The following is a 17,153-nucleotide window of genomic DNA, read 5'->3' on the forward strand; positions in this document are numbered from 1 at the left end:
ATCTGGAAACTCAAATCAGAAGAGCTGACTGCCAGGTTAGTGACCTCAGGGAGATGCTATCACAGACTCAATGCCTGTTGGAAAAACTAGTTCAAAAGATTGGGAGGAGTCATTTGAGAAGGTGGTGGGTGTTGCACTCATTACTGATAAGCAACTATTAATACATGGTTCTATTCTGTGAGTAGTTGCTCATTTCATTATTGTGCTGTGATGGGCCCACAATCATTTGGCTATCCCCTGGGGATCCTTTTAGGAGCCAGAAATGAACCCTGGATCAAGGAAACCAAGGCTTTGTAGGCCTACGTGTACCCCAAGAATAGGGGCAGTTGAGATATTTGTGACCCAGGAAACCTCTTTTAAGTCCAGAGGTCTCTCTACAAGGAGAAGGAGATCTGTTTCATTCATTTCTTGGTTCATTCATTTTATATATTCTTTCAGGGAACCAACTATGTGCTAGGCACAGAGCAATGTGCTATAAATAAATAATAAACATGATCACACATTCTCTGCCCTTATGACTTACAAAGCAGTAGAACAGAAAGACATTAACTGAGTAATCACAAAATATATAATTGCTAACTGTGGTAACTGATGTGAAGGGAAAGCACAATGAACTCTGGTTTCATCACTGTTGGAATCAAGTTTTCAGATGAAAGAAACATAGGGTTGTTTACCATGAAACAAAATATAGAATGCTAGAGCTGAAGGAAGTCTTGGAGTTCATTTAGGCTTTAAAGTTTGTTATTTTGTCAATCTTAAGTCTTGGGCTAAAAAAAGTAAAATGAATGGTCGGGGCTTCATTTTTAATTTTGGTTGGAACTTTCATTTTCAATGATGGAACAGGTTTGGCAATTATACATAGCTCTATGAAGCAAAAATTCCAAATGTTGGTGATCAGCTCCTACACACTTTTTAAACCACATGCCATAGATTATACTATAAAAGTATACTAATAGTTTCTATGCAATACACAAGTATTTGCTTATCGAGAAAATTTTATCTCTGAATATCTATAATGTATTAAATATATGAATTGAAACGGAACCAACAAAATTGTATGGTTATGTATGATTTCTTTGTATTTATGGAAACATTTGAAAACTATTAAATTCCACTTATATTGCTCTAATATTATAAATACCCGGTTGTGCTCATTTGAAATGTCCTACTGGAATAACTCCTAAATAGAAATATCTTAAATAACTTTGCTAATTTACAGTGGAAAAAAAAAAAGAGAGAGAGAGAGAGAGAGAAAGAGGTCAAAGTAGGAGAACACTCTGAAAACATGTTGTCATACTGTTTATAAATGCACCATTAGCATTAAGCTATTGTTAGCAAATATTATCTTCAAATTAAATGAAACTGGTAACTGTGATTAGAAATTTTTTTTTTAGTTAATTACACTGGAATTAAAAGAAAAGAAAAGTTGGGGTGCCTGGGTGGCTCAGTCGACTAAGCATCCAACTCTTGATTTGATTTCTGCTCACTGAGGTCATGATCTTGGATGATTCTTTCCTTCTCTCTCCCTTTCCCCCCACCTCGTTCGTGGGCTCTATCTCTAAATAAAAAAGAAAAGTTAATTGTTTTTGGATAGTATACTTTATCCTATGATAATGATAATCTTTTCTTAAGTGATCCAGGTTTAAATCTTTAAGTTTAAATCTTTAGCTTTACAGATTTAAATTTGAAGAAGATTGACTTGGTCCTAATAGTCACAATTTGTTTGTCTAAATGAGGTGATATGTATATATGCAAATGTCCCCAGAACTGCATGTTGATTGGTGAAAGAAACAACCTAGGGAGCCCGGGGTCAGAGACAGTTTGCTTCCTGCCCTACTGTTGCTTAAGGTCCATCTATTTACTTTCCAAGCAGGGGACACTTTGTAAAACTACTAGATGCTTAAAAACAAAACAAAAACTCCAGAGAAAGACCCTAAGGAAGAAAACAAAACAAAAAGGCTTTTTTCTTAAGGCTTTAGTAACCTTAGGTTCTGTGATATTTTTGTTTACTTGTTTGTTTTTGGAAGTCATTAGACCGTAGAGAGGAATTTGAGTTGAGAAACCTGAAGAATGCAAATTCAAGTTAAGGTAAGTGCATTTACTTATTACAAGAATTGGGATCCTTGGGTGGCGCAGCGGTTTGGCTCCTGCCTTTGGCCCAGGGCGCAATCCTGGAGACCCGGGATCGAATCCCATATCGGGCTCCCAGTGCATGGAGCCTGCTTCTCCCTCTGCCTCTCTCTCTCTCTCTCTGTGACTATCATAAATAAAAATTAAAAAAAATTAAAAAAAAACAAGAATAATGTGCACACACTCGCAAACACACTAGAAATATTAAATATTAATATTTAATATTAAAATATTAAAAATAGCCTTATCTGTGCTCTAAACTATTATACAGACTTCTTGGAAAACCTGTAAAGTTATGTGATGGGTGATCCCTATGAAATGATTACCCTCGTCTATCCCTCTCCCCTCCTCAGAGAACATAAACAGGCAAGCTGGACATGTTCCTTCCCAGTTAGGATGACTAGCCAGGTGAAAGGCATTGACTTCCACACAGAGAGATCCCTTAACCAGTTAAGAATTCAACCTAATGGTGCCCCCAAATATTTGTGAACAAAGCTCTTCTTGATCTCCTGACCATCCAGTTTCCCTGGCATTTACTGTAAAGTCTCTTCAAACTCCACAGCATACATCAGGCTGTGACACACAGACTTTCATTTTCTGACTAGGTCCTGAACTTCTGGACCCTATGCAACTGCTCCAATTTCGCTTGAATTTACCAATCCTGCTTTTGGTGTTGTTTGTGTGACTGTGCTGGCTCTACCCCTCAGATCTACCTTTATTCTCTTTTCCTAATTTGGAAAACTTGGAAGGAATTAATTTGGTGAGTGTCTTGATTGAAGCCTGTACCTTTGTTTTGACAATGAGACCACAAATGGCCCTGAGTAGAGATAGGACGAGCTTCCCCTGTGCCCTGCCAGTGAGTTTCTGTGATGATGGTTCTATCCCGGCCTCCATCCATTTCTACCCCTCTCTGCAACCCCCGCACCCCCCCCCCCCCGGTGCCCTTAGCATTATCCTAGCTCTCTTGCCATCCAGATTCTGATCAGAGTTAGCTAATCAATAGAAAGTGCTGGTTAGTGATTTGAAGAGTTCAAAAAGTGAGAGGTTAAGGAATAGTCTTCCCTGATTGCTCTCCTATGCTCTGTGGTTCTGGCAGGGGCTACATCTCTTTCACATGACACTTAGGATGTTATTTTCCCATAGCTCTGACTCCCACTAGGTCCTGGTAATTTCCTTTCCTGCCATTTCCTCTTCAGGTGATTATCATTTCCCTTTGTTTTGCTAGTTCCTAGGTACCTCCTATCACTTTCTGGTTACCCTAATGCTGCCCACACCTTCATTAAATTATCTTGTAGCGGACGTTCTCTTTCCTGCTGGCATCTGGCCTGAAATGACTCTCGAGAGCCCCCGTTGCCATGATCCTCTTTATTCTGGGAAAAGAAGGACCTTAGTTTATAGTAGTTAATATATAGATCAAATACTAAAGACCTGATATAACTTGCCTTTCAAAAATGAAAGACAGATCATCATTTATATTTTAGTGATGGGAAAACTCTTAGGGAATTTATATGAAAGTGGCTGTGAAAGCAAGCAGGTATCAGAAGGGAAGCATATGAAGGGAGTAAGCGAAGAACAATCCCTTTCCATTCTATGGGTCCCCAAAGGATATCATTCATTTTCCTTTCAGAGAGGTAGCAGATGTTGACATTTGCCAGCTCTAGCAGCCACCCCTACCATTAGATGTCTTATTCGTCATTTTATATTTGGGGTCTAGCACAGACCTCAGCACGTAATTGAACTCTTAAAAGTGTGTGTTGTATGAGTGAATAAGAAATGGTAATTAAATCTAAGAAATACTTGCACATGCATGTTCATAACACCATACTTCACAGTAGCCAGATGGTGAAAACTGCCCAAGTGTTTATTAACAAAAATATATAAACAAAGTTTGGAATAGACATTCAACAGAATAGTATTCGCCCACAGTAAGTAATGAAATATTGATACATGCTACAAAATGGATGGACCTTGAAAACATTACATTAAATGAAAAAAGACACAGAAGATCACATACTATATGATGCTATTTAGAGGAAACTTCCAGAATAGGAAAACTCTTAGCAATAAAGTACAAATTGGTGGATGCCAAGCATTGGGGGAAGGGAGGAATGGGCTAACTGCCTAATGGTATGGGATTTCCTTTAAGGATGATGAAAATGTTTTAGAACTAGATAAAGTTCTTGAAACATTGTGAATATACTGGATGCTACTGCACTGCTCACTTTAAAATGGTTAGTTTTATATTATGTGAATTTTATCTCAATTAAGAAAAAGAAAAGAACCTAAGGCAGACAGGATTCTCATTATGGGTAGAACCTGGAATCTCTTTCTGCCCGTGGGAGGGTGGGGGGAGTTAGAAGGGAATCCTAACTCTCTGAGCTTCAGTCCTAACTCTCTGAGCACCCATGCACCCCGTCTTCCTCACCCATGGATACAGAGGCCATACTCCTATGATCATTTCATGCTAACACCGCTATTATGTGTTTGTCTTCACCTTCCTGCATCTTATTTACTAAAGAGTTTTACTTTTGACTTGCACATTCTGAAACACCTCTACTTAAATTTCTTTTCCGATACATCTTAGTTCTAACTATTTGTATTCAATGAATATTCTGAGGAAAAATCAATGTGCTCATTTTTCCCTTTGAAAATCCATTGTAATCTAATCCTTCCTGGGTAGTTATTACTGGGTTGCTAAGAGTAAATCCACAACTACTTCTGGGAAATTTATTACACAAGTTTGCCTGCCAAAGCTAGACCTCTCAACAAAAGCATGTGAATGTGTTTAAAAACAAGCCACATCCTTTAGTTTTCTTATTATTTAAGAATAAGCAAGAATGCTTTGACATTATGAAAAATGAAGTTGAAAACCTTATAGTCATTATTCCCCAGGGGCATTCTATAATTTGATCCAAACATCAGTAAAAAGTTAATGTCTATAATGTCTTTTTTTTTTCAGAACTATTTATTCTCTTTGTTAGTTTTTTTTTTTTTCTTTTTAAAATTAAGACTCATCAGTAAGCATTGTGCTCTTTTTCTCATGTTGGGCACTCAGCTTTCTTAAATTAAAACCATTGTCCTCTTCGGCATAATCATACAAAGTAGGAATAGTTTATTCAACACCCCTTTTAAGCATCATCTAAGTATCAAAAACAGTCCTTGACATTTTTGGTACTAAAATGAATCTCTGGATCTGGCCTTCTAGGAACTTGTGGCCTAGTGAAAGAGCCAGATATGTAAAGAAATGTACATTATAAAAGGCTCTGTATAGAGGCTTTAATAGAGCAAGGAGAAGGTACAATAGAAATGCCTAACGATGAAGTGAGCAAAGAGGGTGGAAGGTGGTTATAAGGTTTATGAATAGATAAGAGGTTGAGTACAAAAACCGCTTCAAAAAGGTGATTACATACAAAAAGGTGATTATGTTTAACTGAGGCTTGAATTCCAAATAGTTTTCCAGGAAGATAAGAAGAAGAAAGGCATTCTAAATTTAAGGAACTTCATACATAAAGATGCAATGGCATGACAGCACGTCACGTTCCGGGGACTGCATATTGTTCAGTTAGACTAAAGCATAAAGTGTGTGGACTGGGGTTAGAAGCAGGAAAAATTCACAATAGTTTGCCATATGGAGCTTAGACGCCATAACAAAGACTTTCGGCTGCATCGTTAGGTAAAGAAAGGCCATCAAAAGATTTTAAACCCAGGAGTCAACAGTTTGTATTTTTGAAAAAAAAAAAAAAATCAGTCTGCAGAAACGTGAAAAACAGATGGAGGGAAACAGAGATCTTTTGACAAATAAGGAGGCTCTTACAGTGGTGCAGGTTGAGTATGATGAAGGCTGGATGTGATACGCTAGTTGTAGGGATACAGAAGAGAAAACCAAATAATGAATGTAAAGGTAGCAATAGGAGTGGTGACTGATTGGAAAGAGAAACAAGCCTATAGCAGAAGTCATAGAAACTCCCAATTTTTTGACTTAGATAATGCCATCACTACCCTTGAGTTTACTCCCAATAGTGCTTTTAGAGGTAAGGCATATTTGTATCAAAGACAATGATAAGTTCATTTTTAGAGCTGGAAAGTATGATCCAATGGAATATTTAGGTAGAACAATCTGGTAGGTTATTAGACATATGGGACTTTAGTTCAGGAATAGAGTTTAGAGTTTGTTTTTCCCTTCCCCTACACTCCTGCTCCAAACATGAGTACATCTGAGTCCTTCAGCTTCCCTGGGACCTTAGGGATTTAGAGTGTGTGTTAGGAAGGGGATAGTGTGTGAGAGAAACTCTAACTCTGGAGTATGGAGCTCAGGGTTAGCAAAGGGATTGTGCCTAGGGAGGAACAAATGAAATAAAAATATCAAATTCTAAGCATATAGTCCAACAAATCAAAAATGATCCAACAGATCTCTTAAGTCTGGTACAAACACACTGTGCCAAAGCAACAGGATCTAGAATGGAGATGCAAGTCAAAGAGCCTCTCTGAGCCACTGAAGTATTTGCCAATAGTTCTTTCTAAACATAGTTAACAAGTGGAAACAGAGACTGAGAGAATTAGCCCCTAAGGATCTTAAACAGTAGATATGGGATTTAATGGTATAAAATAATGGTAAAATGAAAGAATAGAGTGAGAGATGTAGTGAACCAATGACAAAATGCTAAAGAATATGAACAGATAATTGATTGTATTATTTTGAAATCTCTGTAAAGCAGACACCATATGGGATTAGACATGCTAGAAATATATTGGGGAGGGATGCCTGGGTGCCTCGGCAGTTAAGTGTCTGCCTTCGGCTCAGGGTGTGATCCCGACGTCCAGGGATTGAGTCCCACATCGGGCTCCCTGTGAGGATCCTGCTTCTCCCTCTGCCTATGTCTCTGCCTCTCTCTGTGTGTGTCTCTCACGAATTAATAAATAAAATCAAAAGAAATATATAGGGGAAAATGCCCCTGTAGGATAAAGGTGGGAAGCAGGGTTGTCTAGGAATAGTTTCAGACTAGAGGCTAAGCTGATGGAGATCTCTGAGACAAAGCATAATGCTAGGAGAATAGGTCAAGTTTGGGAGCACAGAGAGGGTGCAAGGGAGTGTGGGCAGAGTGAAAGGGAGTGTGCAGAAGGACTCAGCTGGGGTTGTCAACCAATCATCCACCCCACAGCTGGGAGATATGAGCAGTACATTTTTTTGTGCCTGTGACAATGACAGACCAGAGAATCAAAGATTCTATGAAAGAGTCAGAGAGGGATGCGTGGGTGGCTCAGCACTTGAGCATCTGCCTTTGGCTCAGGGCGTGACCCCGGCATCCCGGGATCGAGTCCCACATCTGGCTCCCTGCATGGAGCCTGCTTCTCCCTCTGCCTATGTCTCTGCCTCTCTCTCTTTCATAAATAAATAAATAAATAAATTCTTTAAAAATAAAAGAGAGAGAAAGAGAGGAAGGGGAGAATTAAGAGAAAGTAATGCACTTGAAAATGTGGGAAGAAGAATTTTAAGGAGAAAGATGTAATCATTTAATCAGGATTTGAAATTCTAGAATGTATTTGATATGTCTTTTTACCCTTTCACCACATATTATATCAGGCAGTATTTCTAATCCATAATGTAAATGTTTACGTTGGTGACATAATATGATTTTAATATAGTTTTGTTTTGCTGCCAATAAAAATCTAACTAGTAAATTTTTTAATATGTTGTTCTAAATAGAAATAACACAATTTTCTCTTCTCTACACCAGATGCCCAAGTCACAGAACACTGGTTTTATAAGGGTTATGTTGCCAAAAATTTTTTTAGGAAGACTTTTCTTTATCCTTCTCTTTTAAATTCATAACATATTAACATATTAGCATATATGGTGGTCATTGGAGTGTGGCCATTTAAATAATCCTTTCAGGAGAACCTGGTAGCAAAGACAATGGACTGAGAGTGTCCAGCTATTAAATCTTCAGATCCATACAGCATTCACACCAGAGGCATACTTCCCCCGGGTCTGTGCCCAGCCAACAGGTGAGCATGGCAAAAATATTAAAGCTGGGCCATTGAGATGCAATGTAAGACTCCTCTGATGGACAGTCTTTGCTCCAGGACTTTCCCCATCGTCTGATCGATTTCTCTGAACTATGCTGCAATCTGAAGCTCTTCCTACCCATCATCCTTCCTCTTTCTCTTTTCACAAGTGACAAACGTCTATTGTTATATGAAGGTTCTTCTCACTTTTATCCTGCTGCCTCCCCTTTTAGTCTGTATGGGGTTTTTTGGTCTTGTTTTGTTTTGTTTTGTACTGAAATTATCTCCTTTGTGCATTTAATCTCATCTTGGTGTCTGCTTCTCAAAAGCCTCAAACTAATACTGCACATTAAAATTTTTGAATCTGACAAGTATTTATAGTTAAGAAAATCACTTTAATTTTTTTTTTTTAATCAGCAAAATTTAGATCTTCCTGGCCACCAAACTCTTTTCTCAAAGAATAGCAATTGTCCTATCGTGGAACTCATAGAAAGGTTAAGTTTACCATTCTAATTTACTTAACTCTGTCTTTGGGTTAATTTTATGGGCCCTAATCAACTTTCCTCTCTTAGCTTGTATCTTTATCTCTTGATAGAGCTTTGCAATTATATTATCAAGTCTCTACTCCACACCCTACTGTTTGTTGAACTTAGTGCTGGTAAAATTATTACATAGTTTCTAGGTATCATTAAAAACTCCAATTTAATTTTAGCTGATTTTGTTGTTGTTGTTGAAGAATATCACACCTTTTGATATAAAATAGATAGTAATTTTGCAGGTTAAATTTTAATTTGTGTGTAACCTGTCCCAAGTGTTGGAAATTTGCCTCAGATTTTGCTTTAGTCAAACTGAACACCAATCATGTTTTTATACTTAGATACTGTTCTCAAGCTATGCACTAGTTGCAAGTTATCATTTATATATATGATGGACTGATCTATCTGGGACCAGAATCCTGACTGGCATTAACCAAATAATAAATTCTGAAACATATATGTATATATACTTGAATATATATATTTTTTTCAACAACAAGTCACCAGACACACCACACAATATTATTTGGACAATTTCTATTAATCCTTATAGCAATGGAAATAAAAAATATTTCTGGTCAACACTGAGACGAACCACATAGATCCCTCCTTAAGACCAAAGGATCCATTCCTCCAGTTGCTCAGAGTGCAGTGAGCAAACAGCTCCCAGGCAGCAGTCCCCTCAAGTGCCTTGGCTAGAGTCACGGTCAAGGTGATGTTACCTTCCTAGGGCTGTCCACATCTAATGATTGGCTGACATAGAGGCATAATATCCTTGTCTCTTCATAACATCCTTGATACTCACAAATGCTATTTCAGATTTAAAAACCCATGTGGGGTTAACGAAGACCTTCTCTGAGACTGCATACAGCCTAACTTCTCCCTCAATCCAACCCTGCTGCCTCCCCTTCCCTTCTATAGATGATGAGTCCAAAAGCATACCTTTTTCCTACAGGCTCATTTTTATCTCAACTGACCTCCAAGGGACCCCTCTCAACTGTTACCCTATGACAATTGACATGGGAGATGATGGGGAGATTTTGGAGCTGAATCATCTACCAGCCGTCTGGCAATGAGGATGCTATCACTAATAGTAGGAAGAGCTCAGATAGTTCTTGGCATGGGTAGCCAAGTTAGTCATATGATTATTAAATTTTTTATTAGAGGTACACTGTGATGATAGACCAATGGACATAAATTCACTGGCTAGTGCAATAGTTCAGGTATTTGAAAATATGAAGAACATAGTAACTCTAAGGGCTGTTGCTAACCTCAGTTAACCTTTGGAAAAGGTAACAAAACCCTGAGAGTTTAAGTGTGAAAGTTGCAATGCCTCCTCTAAGGAGCTAAGCAGCTAAGGAGATTCACTTGCTATAACTGGTGGGGAGAGAAAGCTAGGATGAGACCAAGAACTTAAACATAAAAAATATCAGAACTCCAGGGCAAGTCAAATTTGTGACCTAGGCAGTTCTGCTACAATGGTTACAAAAGATGGGAATTTGACACCCGGGATGGATACATCTGGGTTGGTGCCCCAGAAACTTTGGAGACCCTAGATTTCCTCCCAAGAAATCAAACATCTTTTCTCCTTAGAATCTTCCCTCAAACCGCTTCCATTCAGGCCAGCATAACCTGACTGGAGAAGTTAATGGTCTATGTGATAGTTACTTTTATGTGTCAACTTCCTTGGATCACAGGGTCCCCGATATTTGGCTAAACATTATTTCTGGGTAGGTTTGTGAAGGTGTCTCTGGATGAGATTAGCATATAAATTAGTTGAGTGAGTATAAGCAGATTTCCCTTCTCAGTGTGTGTGTGGGCATTATCCATTCTGGTTAGGGCTTGAATAGAACAAAAAAAAAGCAGAGGAAAGGAGAATTCTCTCTTTCTCTCTCTCTCTCTCTCTCTCTCTCCTTTATACGACACCACCACCACCCTCCATCCACCCTCAATTGATTGAGGTGGAGCATCAGTGTTCTACCCTCTGACCAGAAATTACACCATCAGTTCTCCAGGTTCTCAGCCCTTCTGACTTGGACTATAACTATCCTGACAGCTTTACTGGGTCTCCTGCATGCAGATGGCAGCTCATGGGCCTTTTCAGGCCCCACAACCAAGTGAGCCAATACCTTATAATAGATTTCATTTAAATGTAGACTTGGTTCTGTTTATCTGGAGAACCCTAACTAATGTAGCCTGCTAAGGGAGGAGAGGAACTATAACACTAAATGAGCGGTAGGAGCGAGCCTGCATGTACCAGCAGGAAGCAGAAAAGTAAGTAAGGCACTGAATTCTGCCTTTGTAGAACTTACGGTCTAGAGAAGGGAGGCAGATATCAGAAAGTAAATATAATAATTAGATAAATGATATAGTAAGTTAGATGATAACAACCATTATGGGACAGAAAATGATCAGGGTAAGTGGATGGAGAATGCAGCAGAAAAAATTCCAATTTTAAATAGGGTAGTCAGGAAAAAAAAATAGGGTGGTCAATTTAGGCTCTGTTGAGGTAAGATTTAGACTAAGAGTCCAAGGAGTTAAGGGTTTTAGTACTATGTGACTGTCTGGGTCAAGAACACTCTGATTAAGTGGAAAAGACACTGAAAACGTCCTAAGGTGAGAGAATGCCTGATATGTTAAAGAAAAGCCAACAGGACTGAGAAAGAAGAGCCAGTAAGATAAGAAGAGAGAGAAGATGCTGTTGTGAAGCCAAGAAAAAAAAAAAAAAACATGTGAAAGAAGTAGGGAATGATCAGCTGTGTCAAATCCCACTGACTGGCCAAGTGAAATGAAGACCAAGAATCAATGCAGATTTAGCAATAATTAAGTTCTTGATGATCTTGCAAGAGCAGTCATGAAGGCAAAAATTTAACTGGAGTGTGTTTAACGAATGGGGAAAAGTATATTAAAACAGCAGAGACAACAAATTCAAAGAATTTTGCTGCAAATGGGAACTGAGAATTAATACAGTACTGGCGGTAGGGGGAGTAGACAAGAGAATTTTAAAATTTTGTTTGTTTAGGGTTTTTTTTTTAAGATTTATTTATTTGAGAGAGAGTGTGTGTGCGCGCACATGTGAGAGCATGGGGTGAGGGCAGAGGGGACAACCTCTCCCCTCAACACACACTGTCTGGATCTCATGACCCTGAGATTAGGACCTGAGCCCAAACCAAAAGTTGGATGCTTAACTGACTTTACCACCCACGCACCCAGGTTGGTTGGTTTGTTAAGATGAAAGAAACACCAGCCAGTTTCTTACCTCATGGAATAATACAATGAAGAAGGAAGAAAATTAGTGATGTAAGAAAGAAAAAGAGAATTGCTGGCACAATAGGTTTGAGTAGGTTATTGAGAGGCAATTAGGCCTAACCCCAAAATAAAGATACTGACTTTAGAAAAGAGCATGGAAAATATGGTAGCCAAATTGAAATAGCCTTGCTTATGACAGAATTTTGTAAAAATAGTTGTTTAATAGTAATGATAATAATTAGAACCATTAAATCCATACTGTAAGGTGGAAACTTAATCATATTTCTATTAATTTCTATATAGTAAAGTGTGAAATTTACTTCTGAGTTAACCTTATTAAGAAAACAATGAAGAATTATTTTAAAAGCCGTGGTAAGAGAACTTCTTTGCAACGTATGGTTTATTCTCCTAAGACTTTTATTCTTGAAATGTCAGGTTCAACTAATCTGTGAGTTTCATGTTATTATTAATTTCATAATTTTAATACAGTGATGGACATATTTTTCTGTGAGTCCTTATATGGTCACAGAAACTCCTCACTCTTTGCTTAACAGTCTTCAATGGATTAATAAACTTTAAGCACAGGATCTGTGCAAATGATATTATAAAAGTCCATTTTTTACTCAGTGGTTTCTAGAATCTCTCTTTTCATGCATGGCTGTTCTCTATCTCACTTTCTTCTGCAGTATGTAATCTACCCCCATTGTAGCTATTAGTTCAATAAATTAATACTAAAATTAATGTTGGTCTCAGTTCTTATACTCAGCCATGCAAGAAATGTAGAAAATATTACTTTCCTCATTTGCATTAAATCTACTTGAATTCAACTCTAAGCTTCCATTCTATTAAACTAGGAGGAGATTCCAATTTCAGTCCTACAAAGAATCTTTTCCTTCCCGGAGGCTTAAATGATATTCTTTCTTTCCTCCTACCCTATTTCTTCCCCTCAAAAAAAAAAAAAAAAAAAAAAAACCAAAACAGCCATAATATAGATTCCAATTGTCATCTAGTAATACCGACAGTATTAGGCTCCTCATCCAATTACACAGGGATTTCTTCCAGTAGGAACTTTGCGGATGTGGGAATCCCTGGTGCATAAAGCACACCTATGCATACCACACAACAGCTTTCCCTGAGATCTTGTTATTTCAGTGAGGCACTGCCACAAAGTCCCATCAACAAAAGATTAAGGAAATCAGCTGTTTCCATGTCCAGGAGTCTCCTGTCTTCCAGCACTGACTTCCCTAGGCCTCCAACTTATACTTCCTTCTTTCCTCCTCAGACATGTTTTCTTTTTTTACAAAATGTACAACAATCTTGGCCAATCTTGGTGTTTGTGTAATTTCTCCTTATGGGCTCTATACAATCTCAGAGTTAAGGAGAAAATGAGGTTCCAGTTAGCTTCTTCAAATGAGATACAGAAGAAAGATAAAGACAGAATGACATAAAATTGTATTTCAAAAAAGTATCTGCCACTAATTATGTTTTTCTCCGTGGAAAGATTAACTTTTATATTGAATTTGAACTGAAAATAAATTCATTCTTTTTTTTTTTTTTACATTTTTTAAATTTATTTCTGATAGTCACATAGAGAGAGAGAGAGAGGCAGAGACACAGGCAGAGGGAGAAGCAGGCTCCATGCACCGGGAGCCCGACGTGGGATTCGATCCCGGGTCTCCAAGATCGCGCCCTGGGCCAAAGGCAGGCGCTAAACCGCTGCGCCACCCAGGGATCCCAAATTCATTCTTTTTAAACAAAAATAATGGACAATATTGTACTTTCAAACAAACATTATTGAATTTTTACTCTTCTTAGAGTATTAGTGAACTAGCATTTTCATATCTGCATCCTCTCTAGCTTATGCTAGAATTATCCTTTATTCAATCATTTCACTACTTAATTTTACTACTTATTTTTAATAGACCCCTACACTCTCCTTAAGAGTTTTTCTTAAACACACTTTTCCTAAATTAATAGACAATAGACACTATTAGAGATTTATTTATTTATATTTAGACCTACTTTATCTAATTAAAAAATAGTCTATGTCCATGAACCCACAGATCTATGCCCACTTTAAGGATCTAAATATTCTGCTCAACATGATCTTTTCATTGATTCAGTAAGACTATTCTTTTAATCCCTCATCCATGTTGACATTTCTGTTGCAAAAAAAATATTTTTATTGTAAAAAATATTATTTATGTTGAGCTGCTGATTATTATTTAAGCATCTTCCAACCAATAAAAAATTGATGAATTTAGCCTCAATCATATCTATATAGCAAAAATTTAAATGTATACACATGAAATCATACCTTTTGCTTCTTATTTTCCTAACTGGCTCTTAACTTCAGTCTGGCAAAGAAATATGTTTGACTAGGTAGATTTGGCTCAATAAAACTATGCTTACGTTCAGAATAATTTGGAATTTAAGGAATACAAATTTTACTTTAAAAAAAGAAATGCAAATTCCAAAATTTTGAGATTAAATAAACATTGAAATAAGTTACGTTACTGTTGGGAAATATTTTGGTATGTGGCAATTAGCCCTATTTACAAATTAAAGTAACCAACAATGTTATACCTAAAAATGCAGCATTCTAATTCAGTTCCCTCAGCTCAATAGAGTTTTGAATGTGCGTTATTTAGATAATTTAATAGCCTAAAATACACTTCCATTTTCTTTACAACTTAATTCTCATATAATGATCCTTTATAATTAAAAAAATAAATACTCAGATTCTATTATTGGTTTTCTATACTGAAAAAGTGAATGAACAAATAAAATTTGGATAATTAGAAAAATGTGCCTCAAATGTATTTTATTTAAGCATTTTAAATCAAGAAATTTAAAGTTTTTTTTTAAGAAAAAGATCCCATGTAGAATATAAACCAAAAAGAAAAAAAGAAGCATTAGGTTTTTGAGTCACTGTTATTTCATCAAGTATATTTTTTCAGTATCACTCTTTTAAGTATGTCTTTACTTTTTAAAAATACTCTTCAGTGTGTAGACAAATGGTGAGTCATTGACATAATATTATCATGCTTTTATATGACCTCTATTTTCCAAGTTGCATCGTGGCTTTGGAGTTCTAACTGGAATTAAGCAAACTCTGATCAAAAGAATGGTGAAAAGTTTATTGTTTTAAAGCTCATTTGTTTTAACAAGAAGAAAAGACTCTGCACTTCTTAGAAGTCATTGTATTTTATCATGTTTGTATGCATTTAAGCTGATGTCTTTCAACTAAATTAGGAATATTGTCCTGCACATAAAACCCAATGCATTAAAACTTTCCACATGGCAGTCAGCCATTCCCTCACTTTATTTTTGATTTAGGTCACCCTGTATGATATGTCTTTCTTCTCTATCCCAGCAATTCCCTTGAGGCAGGGATAAGAAACTATGTTTCTTCATATTTTGCAAGCATCTGGCACAGCGACTTCTACATAGCAGGCCCTCAGTAAATATGTATTTAGTGAGTGAGTAAAGTAGCCTAAAGGTCAGAGTTGACTAAAGCTCAGTTTCTCCAGCTTAGCTCTAGCAGTAGTAGTAGTACTAGTAGGAATAGTTTTAGCAGCAGCAACAGCAGCAGTATATGTAAGCTCTTGCAAATTTGAGGGATTCCAAAGTCTACCAAGTCTAGCCCGATGATTATTACTAATAAATGATGCTGTGCAGTGAAATTGAAGTCTCATCTATACACATACATGGCTCTTGACTTAGTTTCTATTGTGCTTGTTTTGGTGCATGTTATAATAAAGACAGAAAAGAGTAAGTGGGAACATGGTGGGAAAAAAGAGAGTATGTGTGTATATAGATAAATTGATATAAGCAATAGGACAGCTTAGATCTAAGGAAATACTTTCCAAAGCAAAGGAGAAAAAAACCATGGTGGTTTTATAAGTGTGTAAACATATAGAAGTCAAATCTCATGCAAATATTTTAAAGTATATTGGATTGTTAATCATAGTATGGCAATAAAATATAGCACAACAGATGTGCTTCTGGCAGATGTTAAAAAAATCTGTTACTATGTAGAATCACATCCTCCCTAGTTATTGGTTAATTATATCTGTGCCTATTGATGGAAATCACAGACTCCAGCTTCCCCAGAGCTTCAATTATGGAGATTAGTTCAATCTATAGACAAGCTGAGCTCACTGCACGTGTGTGTACCCTCAGCACACACATGGGTATACACATGTCATTTTATAATTTGTTTTCATATATGTGTGGAATTACAAATTTATCAAATTTGTAGCAAATTATGAAAATATACAGTTTCCTTCTTTTAATTTAAAAAAATGTTTTCTTCTATTATTTGCCTTTCTTTTACTTTATGTCTTTCCAAATATACTTTTATATTACTCTATGTTATAAAGTTTAGGAAGGAGGATAAGAACGAGTCATAGAGGTCCGAATAACATTACCATTCAGATTTGTGAGGATACCCACCAAATTCTAATAAATATCCTTTTGTACAGATCCATGTATATTTTTAAAATCAAAAGAAGAAACTATTGTCTTATCTTGATTCTTCCTTTTTTGATGTGCCAATACATGTACATACACTTTGAAAATTTTCCATATCATTTTATGCTTCATTTTTTACATCGTGTCTTTTTTAGGGGTGTGAAGTTTAAAATGACATTAGTACATTTTATAGCATGGGCACACAAAATCTCCTTGATCTAGAATTGAAATAAGTTGAGATGGAAATGATGGGACAGGCAGCTATATTTGGGGAACGTGCTTACTGCTTGAAGTGTTTCATAACTATCTCCAGCCTCTACACCAAAGACGATGCCATTTAAGATAGCTTTATGGAAATGCTACTTTCCTCCACAAACTTTTAGTGTTTTACTTCATGTCATCATATATTCATAACAGACTTGTTATTAAAAATAGTCTGGCTCCATATGAGTACCAATCATGGTTTGAATGTTTTACTAAGTCATTTCTTTTTTAATTCCAAGTTTAGCTAAAGTCTAGTTTTAAACTTAGGATGACAGTATCTCTATCTACAGTAGAAACATGTTTGCCCCCCATAAGAAGTAACTTTTATATTCATCACAACATTTGGTACCATTAAATTATGCCAAGTCTGTGCATGACTTTGTAGTCTCTCTGTCTATATATTATTTGTGCAGATACATGAGAAGGAGATGGGAAAATACCAGGTTAAAAGTGTTATGCCAGCATATTGATACCCTTTAGTCCCATACTCAG

At 36.7% G+C, this 17,153-nt stretch overlaps 1 long non-coding RNA gene across 4 annotated transcripts in view; it reads right to left on the reverse strand.

Annotated features, from left to right (window-relative positions):
• The window catches only part of LOC144305035 (uncharacterized), a 49,986-nt gene that overhangs the window by 15,307 nt on the left and 17,526 nt on the right, over positions 1–17,153 (reverse strand). For 2 of the 4 annotated variants that reach the window (XR_013372057.1, XR_013372056.1), the window contains one exon: positions 1,297–1,558. The exons of the other annotated variants lie outside the window; for them this stretch is intronic. This is a non-coding gene — a long non-coding RNA (uncharacterized LOC144305035). Of the gene's footprint in view, positions 1–1,296; positions 1,559–17,153 lie in introns of those variants that run through there. 4 annotated transcript variants of the gene reach the window in all.

The sequence above is a fragment of the Canis aureus genome, chromosome 35 (assembly GCF_053574225.1).
Source record: "Canis aureus isolate CA01 chromosome 35, VMU_Caureus_v.1.0, whole genome shotgun sequence".
Taxonomy (NCBI): domain Eukaryota; kingdom Metazoa; phylum Chordata; class Mammalia; order Carnivora; family Canidae; genus Canis; species Canis aureus.